Source organism: Mustela nigripes, chromosome 1, assembly GCF_022355385.1.
Source record: "Mustela nigripes isolate SB6536 chromosome 1, MUSNIG.SB6536, whole genome shotgun sequence".
NCBI lineage: Eukaryota > Metazoa > Chordata > Mammalia > Carnivora > Mustelidae > Mustela > Mustela nigripes.
Window position 1 is genome coordinate 121,348,824 of NC_081557.1, and position 16,215 is coordinate 121,365,038.

At 48.1% G+C, this 16,215-nt stretch overlaps 1 protein-coding gene and 1 long non-coding RNA gene across 6 annotated transcripts in view; one reads left to right on the plus strand and one right to left on the minus strand.

Annotated features, from left to right (window-relative positions):
- The window catches only part of LOC131999699 (uncharacterized), an 81,637-nt gene that overhangs the window by 27,467 nt on the left and 37,955 nt on the right, over nucleotides 1-16,215 (plus strand). The window contains exon 3 of one of the 5 annotated variants that reach the window (XR_009399089.1): nucleotides 11,995-12,168. The exons of the other annotated variants lie outside the window; for them this stretch is intronic. This is a non-coding gene — a long non-coding RNA (uncharacterized LOC131999699). Of the gene's footprint in view, nucleotides 1-11,994; nucleotides 12,169-16,215 lie in introns of those variants that run through there. 5 annotated transcript variants of the gene reach the window in all.
- The window catches only part of SCARA3 (scavenger receptor class A member 3), a 52,576-nt gene that overhangs the window by 9,970 nt on the left and 26,391 nt on the right, over nucleotides 1-16,215 (minus strand). The gene's annotated exons all lie outside the window — the stretch shown is intronic.

The following is a 16,215-nucleotide window of genomic DNA, read 5'->3' on the forward strand; positions in this document are numbered from 1 at the left end:
CTAGGGCAAAAATGAACTATTGGGATTTCATCAAGATCAAAAGCTTTTGCACAGCAAAGGAAACAGTTAACAAAACCAAAAGACAACTGACAGAATGGGAGAAGATATTTGCAAACAACATATCAGATAAAGGGCTACTATCCAAAATTCATAAAGAACTTATCAAACTCAACACCAAATGAACAAATAATCCAATCAAGAAATGGGCAGAGGGGGTGTCTGGGTGGGTTGAACCGCTGCCTTCGGCTCAGGTCATGATCTCAAGGTCCTGGGATCGAGTCCCACATCAGGCTCTCTGCTCAGCAGGGAGCCTGTTTCCCTCTCTCTCTCTGCCTGCCTCTCTGTCTACTTGTGGTCTCTCTCTGTCAAATACATAAATAAAATCTTTAAAAAAAAAAAAAAAGAAGAAATGGGCAGAGGACATGAACAGACATCTCTGCAAAAAAGACACCCAGATGGCCAACAGACACAAGAAAAAATGCTCCACATCACTCGGCATCAGGGAAATACAAATCAAAACCACAATGAGATACCACCTCGCACCAGTCAGAATAGCTAAAATTAACAAATCAGGAAATGACAGTTGCTGGCGAGGATGCGGAGAAAGGGGAACCCTCCTACACTGTTGGTGGGAGTGCAAGCTGGTGCAACCACTCTGGAAAACAGCATGGAGGTTCCTCAAAAAGTTGAAAATAGAGCTACCCTACGACCCAACATTCGCACTACTGGGTATTTACCCTAAAGATACAAATGTAGTGATCCAAAGGGGCACATGCATCCCAATGTTTATAGCAGCAATGTCCAGAATAGCCAAACTATGGAAAGAACCTAGATGTCCATCAACAGATGAATGGATCAAGAAGAAGTGGTATATATATATATATACAATGGAATACTAAGCAGCCATCAAAAGAAATGAAATCTTGCCATTTGCAATGTCGTGGATGGAACTAGAGGGTATTATGCTTAGTGAAATAAGTCAGTCAGAAAAAAACAATTATCATATGATGTCCCTGATGTGAGGAAGTTGAGAGGCAATGTCAGGGGCCTGGGGGGTAGGAAAAGAATAAATGAAACAACATGAGATCGGGAGGGAGACAAACCATGAGACTCTTAATCTCACAAACTGAGGGTTGCTGTGGGGAGAGGATAGGGAGACGATGGTTGGCCTACGGATATTGGGGAAGGTATGTGCTATGGTGAGTGCTGTGAAGTATGCAAACCTGGCGATTCACAGACCTGTATCCTTGGGGCTAAAGATACATTATATATTAATTTAAAAAAATAAAATAAAAAAAATGTGCAGTACAGTGAAAGCAAACCCTTGGTGCCTATCTGGTGAACTCAACTAGACTGTGGAACCCCAGCAAGAGAGTGAGGGCCACAGCTCACATCTCCCGCCCTGGGCATGGAGCTTGGCACATGGCAGGGAAAGCTCCCCCCCACAGCTGAGGGCTCTCTGCTCCCACATGACTCTGGCCCAGCGCCTGGGGGAAAAGTCGAGATGAAGATGTGGTCTGTCCTTAAAGAGCCCAGGTTAGCTCCCAAGCCAGGGGTCAGAGGACCGTAATATCCTTCTGAAAATGTGGGTCTGAAAGTCACCACCTCCCAGAGTTGTACCAACCCTGAAAATACAAAGCACGGTCTGGCCACCACTCTGCCCAAGGCATCTCTCAATGCCTGGAGCATGGAGGAAAGAGGATCCTCCGGCCTCATGAAGACCATACAACAAAGGCCCAGCAAAGACCCGGCTTTCTTCAGTGGTCTCTGCAAAGGACGCTGGGTAGGGGCGGTGGGAGCAGCCCCCAGGGCTGGCCTGAGGGCTGAATTCTCATGCCCGGACTCAGCTCTTCCTGAGAATGCAGCGGCTACATCAGTCCTCTTGCGAAAGACTTCCAGCATTTTCGAGCCAGGTGGGAGCCAGTCCAATTCCATTTTACAGAGGAGGCAATGAAAAAGCCCAGGGAGGTGAAGCAGCATTCTCAGGGGCCCCTGAGCGGAAACCAGAACCCAGGTGGGCCTCTCAGGGAGGAGGGATCCTGCAGCTGGGAGCCCTGCCCAAGGCTATGACCCAGGTCTGTGGCGCCAGGGCCTCTTCCCCAGCTGATGAAGACACCGTGGCTGTGAATCCTGGCTGATGCTACCTGCTGCCCAAGCTCCCCGCCGCCAACTCCCTTTGTGTCTGCTTCCCCGACAGTTTCTGGGGAACAGAGTGTCAGTGACACCACCCTCTTTCAGATCTAAACTGGGATCTAAACTGGAAACTGGAGCCCAGACAGAGTCAGCCCCATGAAGGCCAATAAAAACCTTCCAGCCATTCTCTGCCCCCGCCTGCCCATGCCCACTTTCCCCCTCACAGGCGATGTGCCCTGTGTGGGCTTGGCTCACGTGGCCTGCCAGCTGCACAGGCCGGGATTCTGTCACCCCGCTGGCAGGGACTGGGGTGAGGCTGGCTGGCTCTGGAGGGGGCACCTGGCCTGGAAGCAGCCCGGAGGCAGGTTTGTAGAGGCCCTCCTCCCCGGCTCAGCCCCTCTCCCTGTCCTGCAGCCCGTAACGGGGCAGCCTGAACCACCTGGGACAGGGAGGGGCCCATGTTGGGGACCCCCCCCCCCGCTGCCTGGCAGGACTTGCTAGGAGCTGGCAAAATCATGGCGCTGGTCTTCACCCTGGTTCTGGACTCGGCATGTGAGCCTGCTGAGGTTGGAAAAGCAGAGCACTTAGGAGGTGGAGAGGCCCCTGGAGGCTGGGTGGGCGGCTGGGAGTCAGAGGGCCCTGGAGTTACGATGGGCAAGTTCTGCCCACTCCGGAGCTCAGCTCTCATCTAGAAAATTGAGAGTCACCCATGACAGTTCCGAAGGGCCCCTGGAGCTCCGCCAAGACCCCTCTTCCTGCCTCTGTCCCTGTTCCCCGGCCTGCTTCTTTGGGATCAGTGTCTGCTTGCTCTGGGAACACAGCTTCCTGGTTCCTCACCTGCTTGACTTCCAGCCATGGCTGTGCCTTCCACTCTTGTTCCCAGATGGAGGGCTCCACACTCCCTGTTTCCAGCCATAAGCCAGGAAAAGCAAGAGCAGCCTCCTCTCGACAAGGTTACCCTGCTTTGAGCAGTCTCCAGGTCCAGCAGGAGCCCCCTCACTCTCTCTGAGGACCCCATCCTCGCCTCCCCCACTGTCTTCATCGGGTCCCCCTCCTCTCTTGCTCAAGGTTGGGAGCAGGTGGCTGCAAAGGCTTCTCAGGGTCTCTATGCCAGTCGTAAGGGAGAGAAGGCAGAGGGTAAAGGCCCTCTCTTCTGCCCACCAACCCCCGCAGCCTCCTCTTCCAGGGGGAGCTCCTGGAGCCTTCCCTGGATGGAGCAGGTTGGGCACCCACGAGCCTGGAGAGAAGGTGTGTTGTGTGCCCACCTCGCTGCCCCAGGAGGCGGCAGCCCCCAGCCTGAGTGGAAGGAGGTCTTCAGGGGAAAGAACCACCTCCCTCTCCACACCCCTGGTGGTGGCTGTACCCACTGACCCTGTCTCTGAGAACACAGAAGGATGCCCTAGACAGTCCCCTTGAGGACATCAGGCAGGGTGGCCTCATCTGGGACAACTTCCCAGGCCTCCCTCGCTGCCCTCATCAGGGCCAGTGGATGGAGCCAGCCCTGTGTAGGTGTGCCTATGACACCCAGCCCCGGCTCACTCTAACATGTCCATGACCTGCCTTCTCTTGGAAAAGGGAAGGACCATGCGAGGAGCGAACGTGTGTCTGCCAAGCCTCTCCCGTGTCAGCGCTGCACACTGAGCTTGCTGTCCCATTCTAGAGATGAGGAACAGGGGTGCAGAGGCTGGCTGCTTGCCTAAAGTCATCAGCAGGAAGGGGGTAAAGATAGGATTCAAAGCCAGACCTGAAACCCTGAAACCCATGCTCCCTCCTCCGACCCTGCTGCCTCTGGTCCTCATCACACTGTGGCTGGGGGCTCCTGGCCCTTTCCTCAGCCCCCAGTTCCCCCTGGCCTCCCCCTGTTGGGGCCTCCTGCCTGGTGCTGCCCAGAGGAGAGGGAGGGTCCCCACAAAGCGGGGAAGGGGAACCTGAAGGTGAGCCGAGCCCTTGCGAGTCCCTCCTGGGCCAGCCATGAATCATTCAGTCAGCGGGGAGAGCCGGCGGCCCTGGGTCTAGCCGGGAGGAAGTAAACAACCATAGCTTGGTGGTGAGCTTAGGAGCCAGGAATGTGGACAGAGGCTGACCGAGGCACTCTGCAGGACAGGGTGCCCCTGACACAGCCCATAATCAGATCCTAGTATGAGTAGGGCTAAGGGCAGAGGAGTGGGGGGCTGGATCCTGCTCTGGGCAGTGGAGGGACATTTAAAGCAAAGGAGGAAACCGAGGAGCAGTGGCTGAGGTGCAGAGTTGGGGGGAGAGGCATGGGGCACCCTGGAGTTCTGGGGAGGCCCATAATTACCCAGGAAGCCAGAGACTATAATTAGGCCATCCTGGCCCATTAGGATAGAGCCACAACTGACTGCATGTCTGGGACAAGTAGGTGGTCTGCTCCTGGTCTGCACCGGGAACCCAGAGGAGAAGGAGGGGTGTGTGTGAGAGAGAGAGAGAGTGTGTGTGTGTGTGTGCGCACACGCGTGTGCACAGAAGCAGCAAGTCTGTCAGCACTCAACACGGCCCACCCATGGGTGGGGTAGCGCGTGGGCAGGAAGGGCCCACAGTACCTCTCACGGTCCAAAGCCGCAGGCCAGCCTACAAGGACAGAAAGAAGTAGAAACGGGAAGGGCGCCTCTTGGAAGGCTGGTGCCATGGAAGGAGCACTGGCCTCGCCTTTGGGGGACCTGGGTTTGGGCCCCAGGTCTGATATTAACAAATCAGATGACTGGGTAAGTGTCTGTCCCTCCTTGCACCTCAGGCTTCCCTCCATTCAGTGAATATGTTAGCTTGGGTCAGGGGCTGTCGATGTTGGCTGTTGTCACCTGAGGAACACGGGAAAAATGACCAATGACAATGGACTTCTACTTCGGTGACACAGTAGATGGCAGCAGACCGAACTTCTCCCATGGAGAACAATCTGAATCATCAGATCATCAGATCAAGTAGCAAGACATCCTTCTGATGTCTTCGGAGAGAGACCAAAGGCCAAATCACAAGGAGAAGGGAGACCCCTGAAAGCCTGGCCCTCTTGGCCACGTTGCTTCTCAAGGCATTTGTTGATTAGTGATTCATGTGGGCAGAGCCCCTGAGAAGGCAGACAGAAGGCTGCAGCTGTCAGGCTGAGAAGCTAAGCTGGGTTTTCAACAGCCTCTTCAGGGCTGGAGTTCAGGACTGCCAAGATTCAGGAGGAAAGGAGGCTGTGTGTGCAATTGCCGTAAAGAATTGAGAAGGGGCAGAGAATTCAAATAGAACGTTCAGCTTCATTCAGTGGTGCTGGGGAGACAATAAACAGAGTTTAAGACCAATAAGGTGGTAGGGACCTAGTAAACAGTCCTCCAGGACTATGCATAGTAAGCACGAGTGTGTCAGAAATAGGTCAAGTGTCAGAGCAGCTGGGTGGCACGGTTGGTTAGGTGTCTGACTTGATTTCAGCTCAGGCCCTGATCTCAGGGTGGTGACACTGAGCCCCGTGTTGGGCTCTGTGCTGGGTGTGGAGCCTGCTTAAGATTCGCTCTCTCCGCCCCTCTGCACTTGAATGCATGCATTCTCTCTCTCTCTCAAAAAAGAAAAAAATAGGCCAAGTGTCACCTTCCTTGCCCCCCCCCTTAGCTTCTAGCCTTGTTTATGCTTTCATTATGCATTCACTGGGCAAATGTTTCCTGAGTGCCTTCCAAGGGCAGGCATTCTGCTGGGTTTTTGGTCATTGAGACAAGGAGCCCATCAACAAGCAAATTAGATTTAGAATCATCCTGAAGTTGGGACACATTTTTACAGTTTACAAAAACTTGTTCATACCCATTGCTGGCAATGATACTCATGGCTACCCCACAGCATATAAGTAAGGCAGGTATTAATGTTCCTATTTGTAGATGAGGGAAACTGTATTGAAAGTAGCCAAGAGCCTTGTCCAAGGTCACTCATCTACTAAGCAACGATGGTTTCCTCTCTCCAGTTCCCTAGCGACAGTCCCAGCACAGACACTGTCTATCACAGACACAGAAATCATCCTACAGAATAGGAAGAGGGAACAATCTTATGGGAGGGACAAAGACTACGGAAGTATCACAGGCTTTCTGTTGAGCAAATGGAGCTAAAAGGGTCTCAAAGACGAGCTGGTCTTATCCTTTCCCTTACAGATGAAGAACAAAAACAAACAACAGAGGCTTGGGACGATGAAGTGATTCTGTCTACAGACTCAGAGCAAACTTAAAAGTCAGACTCCTCTCCCACATCATTTAAGAGTCCAGCCCTTCAGTCCGCACTCAGCACCTCCCCGTTGGCTGTGGTCCCTGCTGTCTTACCCCCTGTATTCTAGAGAGCAGCTGAGCTCCAGCCAGGGGGAGACCTCACTGCCAGTTCCAACATGAGAGGCTGGCAGCACCTGTCTGTGCAGGAAAGAATGAGAAACAAGTTCCTTTAGGAAGGGATGTACATTTTGTACCTGAAATTCTCTTGCTGATGAGAAAGTATTTACATGTGCTGCTGCTTTAACAAACCAAGAGGAATGTAGACAGCCGTGCAGGAACAAGAGTTGGAAGTGGCTGAAACAAATGTGCCACCTTTCTCGCTCACTAAGATGAGGTGCTTGGATGAGAACGCTGCCATTATCAGGACACGAGCAGATATAAACTCCCATGACTCTAACTGGATAATACTTAGAATGAGGCTCCCCTCCAACACTTTGAGTATCATCACCCCTTTCTTCACTCTCCAGCCCGCACCTCTACACCTAGGCAGGACCTGGGAGGAAAGTCCTTTTTGGTATCCTCAAGCTCATGCTCTCAGTGCCTCTTCTTCAGGCTGGACACTGGACATGTGCATCTCAGAGCCACGACAAGGGGTCAGTTTTTAAAATCATAGGGTGCCATTGAGTTCGTGCCTTCACCTTCCCCAGTCTCAGGTCCCCTTTCTGTAAAATAAAGACACCGACTCCTTGATGTTACCTGTCTACTATACAAAGGTGGTTTTGAGGCTGAAATGAAACAAAGTGTGTGAATGTGCTTTGACATTGGGAAAGCTTTGTATTCCACTTGTTCTTGGGCTCAATCCAACGAAAATACAAAATGACCAGAGAATGAACCGCAAGAACTACCTAGTAAGGCCTTTGCTGGAAAAACGCATCCTAGAGATTGTATCCTAGAGATTGTATCCTAGAGATACATATTTTAGGTAAAATACTGAGGAAAGATTTCAGTTACCCAAGAAACACTCAGTACCTGGCTTTGTTGCAAAAATATGACAGCAGGCAAACAAGACCTATCCCCACCCAACATCACCAATCTAGAGTAAATAAAAAAAACAAAACCCTAGTGTCAGTAGAAATGCTCACTAACATAAAATAAGGGCAATGTATGTTTGAGATTAAATGTTAAAGCAAAATAGAGGCTGGTTCCAAGTCTGTGCTCTGCAGAGAGAACAGAGCTGTCTAGGATCATGGGACCCTCCCTTCTTCCTGAGGCTTCTAGCCTTCTTCATCCTTGGAGCTCCCTAGGTTATCAGGCCCAGATGTTTGGCCCCCAAACTGCAAACCATAAATTCTGGAACTGCCATATCTCAGTAGCTAACTAATTCTTTTATCTACAGGCAAGACTAGTTATATTTGCAGGTTGAACATTCTTCCCATCAAGACACATGCTTCCTCGGGAAGGGTTCAGGGAACCTGGGTATAGCCATCCAGATTCCTAGTGTAAAAGAATCCCGATTAGGAGTTCTTTTGGACTCTTTTGCAAGACAAAAACTGTTGGGTCTACTGCTGTGAAGAAGTAGAATGAAAAAGTAATAGTATTTGTTAGGGATTGAATTGGGTCCCCTCAAAATTCATATTCTGAAGTCCTAACCCCCAGTACCTTGGAATAAGACTTTCCTTGGAGACAGAGTCTTCACTGAATCAATTTTAAATGTGGCCACTAGGTAACCCCAAATCCAATATGACTGGTATCTTTATGAAAAGGGAAAACTGGAAACTGAGAAAGACATGCACAGAGAGAAGATGAAGAGACCCAGGGTGAAGCTGGCCACCTACAAGCCAAGGCCTAGAACAGAGGCTCAGAGCCCTCGGAAGGGACCAACCTTGATATCAGACTCTGGCCTCCAGAGCTGTGAGACAATACATTTCTGTTCTTTAAGCCTCCTAGTCAGTAAATACTTTGCATCAGCAGCCTGAGCAGATGAATACAGTCCTCATTTCACAATGAACTTCTCATAAGCAGAAGCCATAGAGCATTTCAAGTGAACTGAAGGAGTGGGCCAGGGAACCCCCCTTTGATATGGAATCTAGGGGTAAGGTAGGGATGGAGGTACCCTGAGGGGAAGATGAGGTCAGCCCCTTGCTGGGGAAACTGATGGGGAGTAGACAGGAAAAGCCCACAGCAAAGACACGGAACAGCCTGGGGAGAAGGAAAGGAGAAGGCCATTCAAGACAGCTTGTGACTTTGGATCTCAACTGCCTTGAATTTGAATCCTGCTTCCATTCCTTGATAGGTGTGTGAGCCTGGCTAGACCTCATGTGGCATCTAGTTCTTCACTGCGGGCTTTTTGGGTTCACAGTTTCAGAGATCCTGGGCATTAAATAAAATAATGTATATGCCCTACGCTTTCCCCAGGACCTTTGCATGTATTGCTCCCTCCACCTGGAACTCTTCTGCTCATCTTCTGCTGACTCTATTATACCTAACTTATTCTTCCCTCTTTCTCAGGTCTGATTATTAATGTCATATGTCAAATTGACTAGGCCATGCAGTGCCCAGATATTTGGTCAAACTTTATTCTGGGTATGCCTGTGAGGGTGTCTTAGGATGAGATTAATATTTGAATCAGTAGACTGAATAAATCCCCAATGTGGGTGGGTCTCATTCAATCAGTTGAAGGCCTTAATGGAACAGAAAGGCTAAAAGGGAACTCCACCTGTCTGACTACTTCAAACTGGGACATCTGCTCTTTCCTGCCTTTGGGATTGAACTGAAACACTGGCTTTTCTTGGCTCTTGACCCTGCCAGCCTTCAGACTGCAATGACACCATCAGCTCTCCTGGGTCTCAGATTTTTGGACTCAGAATATAATGCAACCATTGGCTCTTCAGGTCTCCTGTTTGCTGACTCACACTGCAGATTTTGGGCTTTCCTTGCTTCTATAATGTGTGAGCCAACTCCTTCAATTCCTTATAGTAAATCAATATCTTTTTTCAGAGATCTTAATGGACACAGGATATATATATATCCTGTTGGTTGGTTCTGTTTCTCCAGAGAACCCAGGCCAATATAGATTTTGGTACCAAGAGTGATTTTAAAGGAACACAATATTAAACATGAGTTTTCTAAGTTGATCTGGGGTTTCTGGAATTGACTCTCTAATCTAAGATTTAAAGATGCTAATGACTTTATTTCTAAGTAGTAAAGGCAGTCTAATGGTCCAAGGCATATGTGATAATAGAGAAATGAAAAGTACTGGGGACTCCTCATGAACCACTTATGAGAGGCAAGGGTCTGGGTGCCCATGTGTATGATACTTTCAAACACTTTTTATCAAAATAATGAGTATAATGAGGATTGGTTGCTCCTAGTGTTACTGGACAAAGTGGGGAAAGAAAAGGTTGGGTTTGGGATTCAAATTCCCAGCTCAAGTGTTACATAAATGACCTGCAATCTATGTCTGCCCTTATCTTCTGTAGCTAAAGGGATGAAATTGTTGAAAATCTAACATACCTTATCCTGTGACTGGCTGAATTACAATGCAGGTCTAATTCCCAGCTTCCCGGGGAGTCTACTGTTAAAATAAAGGCTTTGACTGGGAAGGAATGAGATCCTGAAAGTTGGATTGGGGGTATATGGGAAGACCCTGATGGATCTGGGGACACTGGACCCCTAAATTATGATGAGTCATCTTTGGCAGTGGAAGCAGTTTCTCCACCCCCAGTATAAGTGACTTCCTGAGGCACCTGGGCTACTCAGTTAAGCATCTGACTCTTGATTTTTGACTCAGATCATGATCTCAGGATTGTGGGACTCAGCCCCTCATTGGACTCCATACTCAGCAGGGGAGTCTGCTCGAAATTCTCCCTCTCCCTCTGCCTCTCCCCACTATACTCTCTCTCTATATATAAATAATAAACAAATAAATCTTTTAAAAAATGACCTCTCAACCTGTGTCTGAACCTGCCTTGCCTGAGGAGAGGACAGTGGCCTCCCCCATTGCCAAGCAAGACAATGCCGATTCTCCTGAGAACCCACCTCCCCATCCCTCTTTGCTTCTAGACCTATAACTAGACTCAGTTCTCAGCAGGACCCTAACAATGAGGTAAAGTAATGGCCCACAAGGAGGTGTGCTATACTCCAAAAGAATTACCTGAGTTTTCTAATTCGTACAGATAGATATCTGGGGACTACTTGTGGTAGTGAATACTAAAGGTGTGGGATAATGGTGGAAGAAACATAATGTTGGATCAGGCAAAATTCATTCACAGGGGCTGACTAAGCAGAGATTTTCTAAATAATGTTGCATCTTGGGGAGTTAGAAAGAGTCTAACAGTTTGTTTGTTTCATTGGCTGAAGCATGGGCAAAAAGACCCACAGGGAGTGAGTGAAAAATACTGGGTCTGCCTTGATTTCATGTAAAGAAAGGGATCCAAAGACAGGGAGGGTGGGATTTTGGAGTGGGTTTATCCTCTGAGATCCACTCACCCACCCTGGGAAGATCCAGAAGACATGACTTTCACCATGACTATGAGAAAAAACCTGTGAGGAGAGTCTTAGAATCCTTGAAGAGCTCTACGATCATTCTTTGTAGGCCAGACCTTGCAGGGAGAACTACAGTCTCCAAACTGGGAAACAAACCACAATGACAGTAATTGGATCCTGGGGTGGCAAATACCTAATTGTGGCACTCAACTGCCTAAGGCAAGGAGAGCCTGGGTACCATAATAGATAGCAGAGTCAGTGCAGTGATGGGGATAGGCTGACATGCACAGACCCATGGTATTAGCTAGTTGGTCATAGTGTGCCTAGAGGTGAAATAGATAAGAAACCTATGAAATTCTTACTTGTTCTGGATAAGCAGAGAAATTCTAGGTCAAGTGAACAAAAGTCTATCTGAATTATAAAACAGTCATGGCTTCTCCTCAGACTTGAGGCAGTTTACAAACCCAAAATGACTTAGATGAAAGGGAAGCTGGGTACCCTTGAGGAAGGACCCCAGTACACATCAAATATTTATATTAATTTTCCCAGCCTTTCCCAAAAGGACCTACAGTTTTCTACCAAGATAACTGTGCACTTGGGAAAAGGAAATAATCAGCCTTTTGGGGGAACTACCACATACTGGCTCTGAATGGACACCGATTCCGGGAGACCCCAATCCCCTTGTGGCCCTCCAGTCTGAGCTGGGGACTTATGGAGGTCAGGTGATCAATGGGGTTTTAACTGAGGTCCATCTCACAGGAAGTCCAGTGGACCCCTGAATCCATCCTGTGGTTGTTTCCGTGGTTCTGCATTGCATAACTGGAACAGACATGCTGAGAATCTGGCAGAACCTCACATTGGTTCCTGGATCCATGGAGTAAGGGATATTATGGTGGGAAGGCCAAGAGGCACTGCCTCTACCTAGGAAAATACTAAAACCAATGCAATCCTGCATTCCTGGAGGGACTGCAGAGGTGAGTGCCCCCACCAAGAACCTGAAATTTGCTGATTTGGCCAGTGCAGAGGACAGGTGGACCATGGCAACAGTGAATTTTCATAAGCCGAACAAGGTTGATTCCAACTGGTGGCTGCTGTACCAGATGCAGTTTCATGGCTTGAGAAAATTAACACATCCCTGGGATGCAGCTATTGATTTGGGAATTGTTTTGTTGTTGTTGTTGTTGTTTTTCCATAGCTGTTCATAAGGCCCTCCAGAAGCAGTCTGCTTCCGGCTGACAAGACCAGCAATACACCTTCACTGTCTGGCCTCAGGGGATCTCACTGCTGCAGTTCTATGTCATACTTCAGTTCACAGGGAACTTGATCTCCTTTCCATGACACTGATGATATCATACCAGTTGAACCTAGTGAGTGAGTAAGTAGTAGCTTGCTCTTTGCAAGACATTTATGTGTCAGGGGGAATATAAATATGACAAAAATTCAAGTGTCTTTGAGGCACCTGAATGGCTCAGTCGGTTTAGTGTCTGCCTTGCGCTCACATCATGATTTCAGGGTCCTGGGATCGAACCCTGCATCGGGCTCCCTGCTCAGTGAGGAGTCTGCTTCTCCCTCTTTCTGCTCATGCTTCCTCTGTCTCTCTCAAATAAATTTAAAAAAAATTTCAAGGGCTTTCTACCTTAGTAAAATTCTTAGTGGTCCAGAGATGTGGGCATGCTGAGATATCCCTTCTAAGGTGAAGATTAAACTTTCATTTGGCCCCTCCTACAATGAAAAAAGAGGTATGCCTAGTGGGGGCAATGTACACGTCTTCCTCACTTGGGTGTGTTACTCCAGCCCATTTACTGAGTGACCTGAAAAGGTGCTGGCTTTGCGTGGCACCCAGGACAAGAGAAGGCTCTGCAACAGGTCTGGGCTATGGGGTAAGCTGCTTTGCCCCTTGGGCCATATGATCCTGCAGACCCAATGGTGTTTAACATGGCAGTGATGGTAGGGATGCTGTATGGGGCCTTTGGGAGACCCCTATAAATGAACTACACTATTGATCCTTCGGATTTTGGAGCAAAGCCATGCCATCCTCTGTGGGTCACACTATTCTCCTGTTGAGAAAAAGCTCTTGGGCTGTGTTAGGGCTTGGGTAGAGACCAGATGCTAGCCATGGGCCACCAAGTTACCATGACACCCGAGTTGCCCATCTGAACTGGGTACTTCCTGACCCACTGAGTTACAAAGCTGGGCATACAGAGACACATTCCGTCATCCAATGGAAGTGGTATATATGTAATCAGGCCTGAGCAGGCCCTGAATGCACCAGTTAAGTTACAGGATAAAGTGGCCCAATAGCCATGGTCCCTACTTCTACTATACTACCATCTCTCTCCCAGTCTGCACCTATGGAATTATGGGGAGTTCCCTATGAGCAGCTGGTGGAGGAAGAGAAGATTCTGGCCTAGTTTACAACTGTGGCCAATGCTTTGGCTGGATGGTCAGGGACTTAGAAGAAACACGACTGGAAAACTGGTGACAAGAAAATTTGGGGAAGAGTTATGTGAATAATCCTCTCTGAAGGATGAAGACATTTGTGTCTTCTGTGAATATTCTCCAAAGGGTGAGCTCAGCAGGAGTGGATTCTAACAATCAAGTGGATATAGCATGACCTATAATGTGAGATAGTCACAGTATCTAGTCAGCCTTCTTCTCTAGTCACCCCTGTCATCCCCCAATGGGCTCATGAACAAAGTGGTGCTGACGGCAGGGATGGATTTTGTGCACAGGGTCAGCAACATGGCCCTCCAGTCTCCAAGGCCAGCCTGGCCATGGCTCCCACCAAGTCCCTAATTTGCCAACAGCAGAGACCACCAGAAAATCCCCAGTATGGCCCCATTCTACAGGGTGATCAGCCAGCTATGAGCTGACAGGTTAATTACACTGGACCGCTTCCATCATGGAAGGGGCAATGTTTTTTCCCTGCTGGAATAGGAACTTACTCTGGATATGCATTTGCCCTCCCTGCATGAAGTGCTTGTGCCAAAAAATGCCATACAGAATGCATTATCCGTCATCATGGTATTCCCTGATATTCTAATGTAGCATTGCTTCTGATCAAGGAAACCACTTTATAGCAAATGAAGTACAACAACGGACCCATGATCATGGAATTCACTGGTGTGACCATGGTCCTCACCACCCTGAAACAGCTGGCTTGACAGAAGATTGAATTGTCCTTTGAAGACTCAGTTCCCGAGCTAGCTAGGTGGCAATATCTTGCAGGGCTGTATACGGTCTGAATTAGTGTCCAATATATATGGTGCTATTTCTCTGATAGCAAAGATTCACTGGAACTGGGATCAAGGGGTGGAGATGAGAAAGACACCACCCACTATCACCCCTGGTGACCTACCAGCAAAATGTTTGCTTCTTATTCCCACAACCTTATGCTCTGCTGGCTTAGAGATCTTAGCTCGAAAGGAAGGAATGTTTCTGCCAGGGATACAACAATGACTCCATTGAACTGGAAGTTAAGACTGCTGCCTGGTCACTTTGGGCTTCTAAGGCTTCTGAATTAGTAGGCAAGGAAGAAGATATTGTGCTGATTGGGGTGGCTGATCCTGACTACCAAGGAGAAAGTGGACCACTACTCTACAATGGAGGTAAGGGAGAGCATGTCTGGAATTCAGAAGATCTGACAGAAGGTCCTGAAATAAATACAGTGGAAAACTACAATAGTCCAGTCCAATCTAGGTAGGACCTTAGATCGGGAATGAAGGTTTGGATCACCTTACCAGGTAAAGAACAACCAGCTGAGGGGCTTGCTGAGGACAAAGAAAATACACATGGGTCATAGAAGAAGGACGTTATAAATAACAGTCAGGACCATGTACTCCTTGTCAAGAGTATTTCCTCCTTGGCCTGTTATAAATATATAAATATAAATGCATAGAGCAAGTATTTTTGCTTTCTTCCCTTTCTTATCCTCTCATCATGTAACATAAAACATAAAATAAATTGACTTTATACCACAGGATTTAAATATTGTTAACTTTATGTCATAGTATTTAAATTATGAGATATCAAAGGGAAAAGTAAATATCTCTCAAGGACTTTACCTTCTTTTCTGGGGAAAGGGTTAGTGTGGTTTTGGTTGTACACAGGATACTCGCATCATGAGTATTAGGCAGAATTGTAACCTTCTTAGTATCCCTATTTGGAGATTAAGTATGATTTAAGGATATGTGCATGGGTGCCAAGTTGATCTGTGGAGGTTAATTTTATGTGTCAACAGGACTGGACCACAGAGTGGCCAGACATTTGGCCAAACATTATTCTGGTTGTGTCTGCAGGGGTGTTTATGGATGAGACTAACATTTTAAACTGGTACTGAGTAAAATAGATTGCTCTCCTAATGTGCTGGGCCTATCTAAGCAGTTGAAGACCTAAATAAAACCAAAGACTGACCCTTCCGTAAGTAACAGAGAATTCTCCTGCCTGGTAGTCTTCACACTGACCCAACACTTCCTCCTGTTCTACAGCAGCTTCTGGCCTTCCGACTCAAACCAGGACATTAGCTGAGCAGATTTTGGACTTGCCGGCCTCCTTCATTACATGAGCCAATTTGTAAAATAGTTTCTCTCTCTCTCTCTCTCTCTCATAGGTTCTGTTTTTCTGGAGAACTCTGGCTAATTCAGGGGTGAGATGAGAGTATAAGATAACATCAGAGTGAGGGGCGCCTGGGTGGCTCAGTGGGTTAAAGCCTCTGCCTTCGGCTCGGGTCATGATCCCGGCATCCTGGGATAGAGCCCCACATCGGGTTCTCTGCTCAGCAGGGAGCCTGCTTCCTCCTCTCTCTCTGCCTGCCTCTCTGCTTACTTGTGGTCTCTGTCTGTCAAGTAAATAAATAAAATCTTTAAAAAAAAAAAAAAAAAGATAACATCAGAGTGATGGGCATCCCGAGGGACAGGTGGCTGTACGCCCCTGCGATCGGGTGGAAAGGGAGAAAATGAGAAAACAGAGTTTCCAAGACGAGGGCTGCCTATTTCTCTGTGTAGACCAGATCAAACAAATCCACATATGAAAATCCAGTTTTGTATGGCAGGCAAAGTTAGGAGCCCCAGCATCTTTACGAAGAGGTTTGTAAGTACAGTAGTCTTCCCTTATCTGCGATGGCTATGTTCCAAGAACCCCCTACACAGCCTGCTTTTTCCTATATATACTTTCCTATGATAAAGTTTAATACATAAAATAGGCATTACATGAATATTGTCTCCTCTCAAAATATCTCCAATACTGCATTTGCCCTTCTTGTGATGCCCTGAGGTGATAAAATGCCTAAGTGATGAGAAGAATAGCAGTGAAGGACTCAGCCACTGCGATGTAGCATTAGGCTACCACTGACCTTCAGAGGATACCTCATTAGGAGAATGAAACCACAGATAACGGCGGGGTAGGGGGACTTAACTGT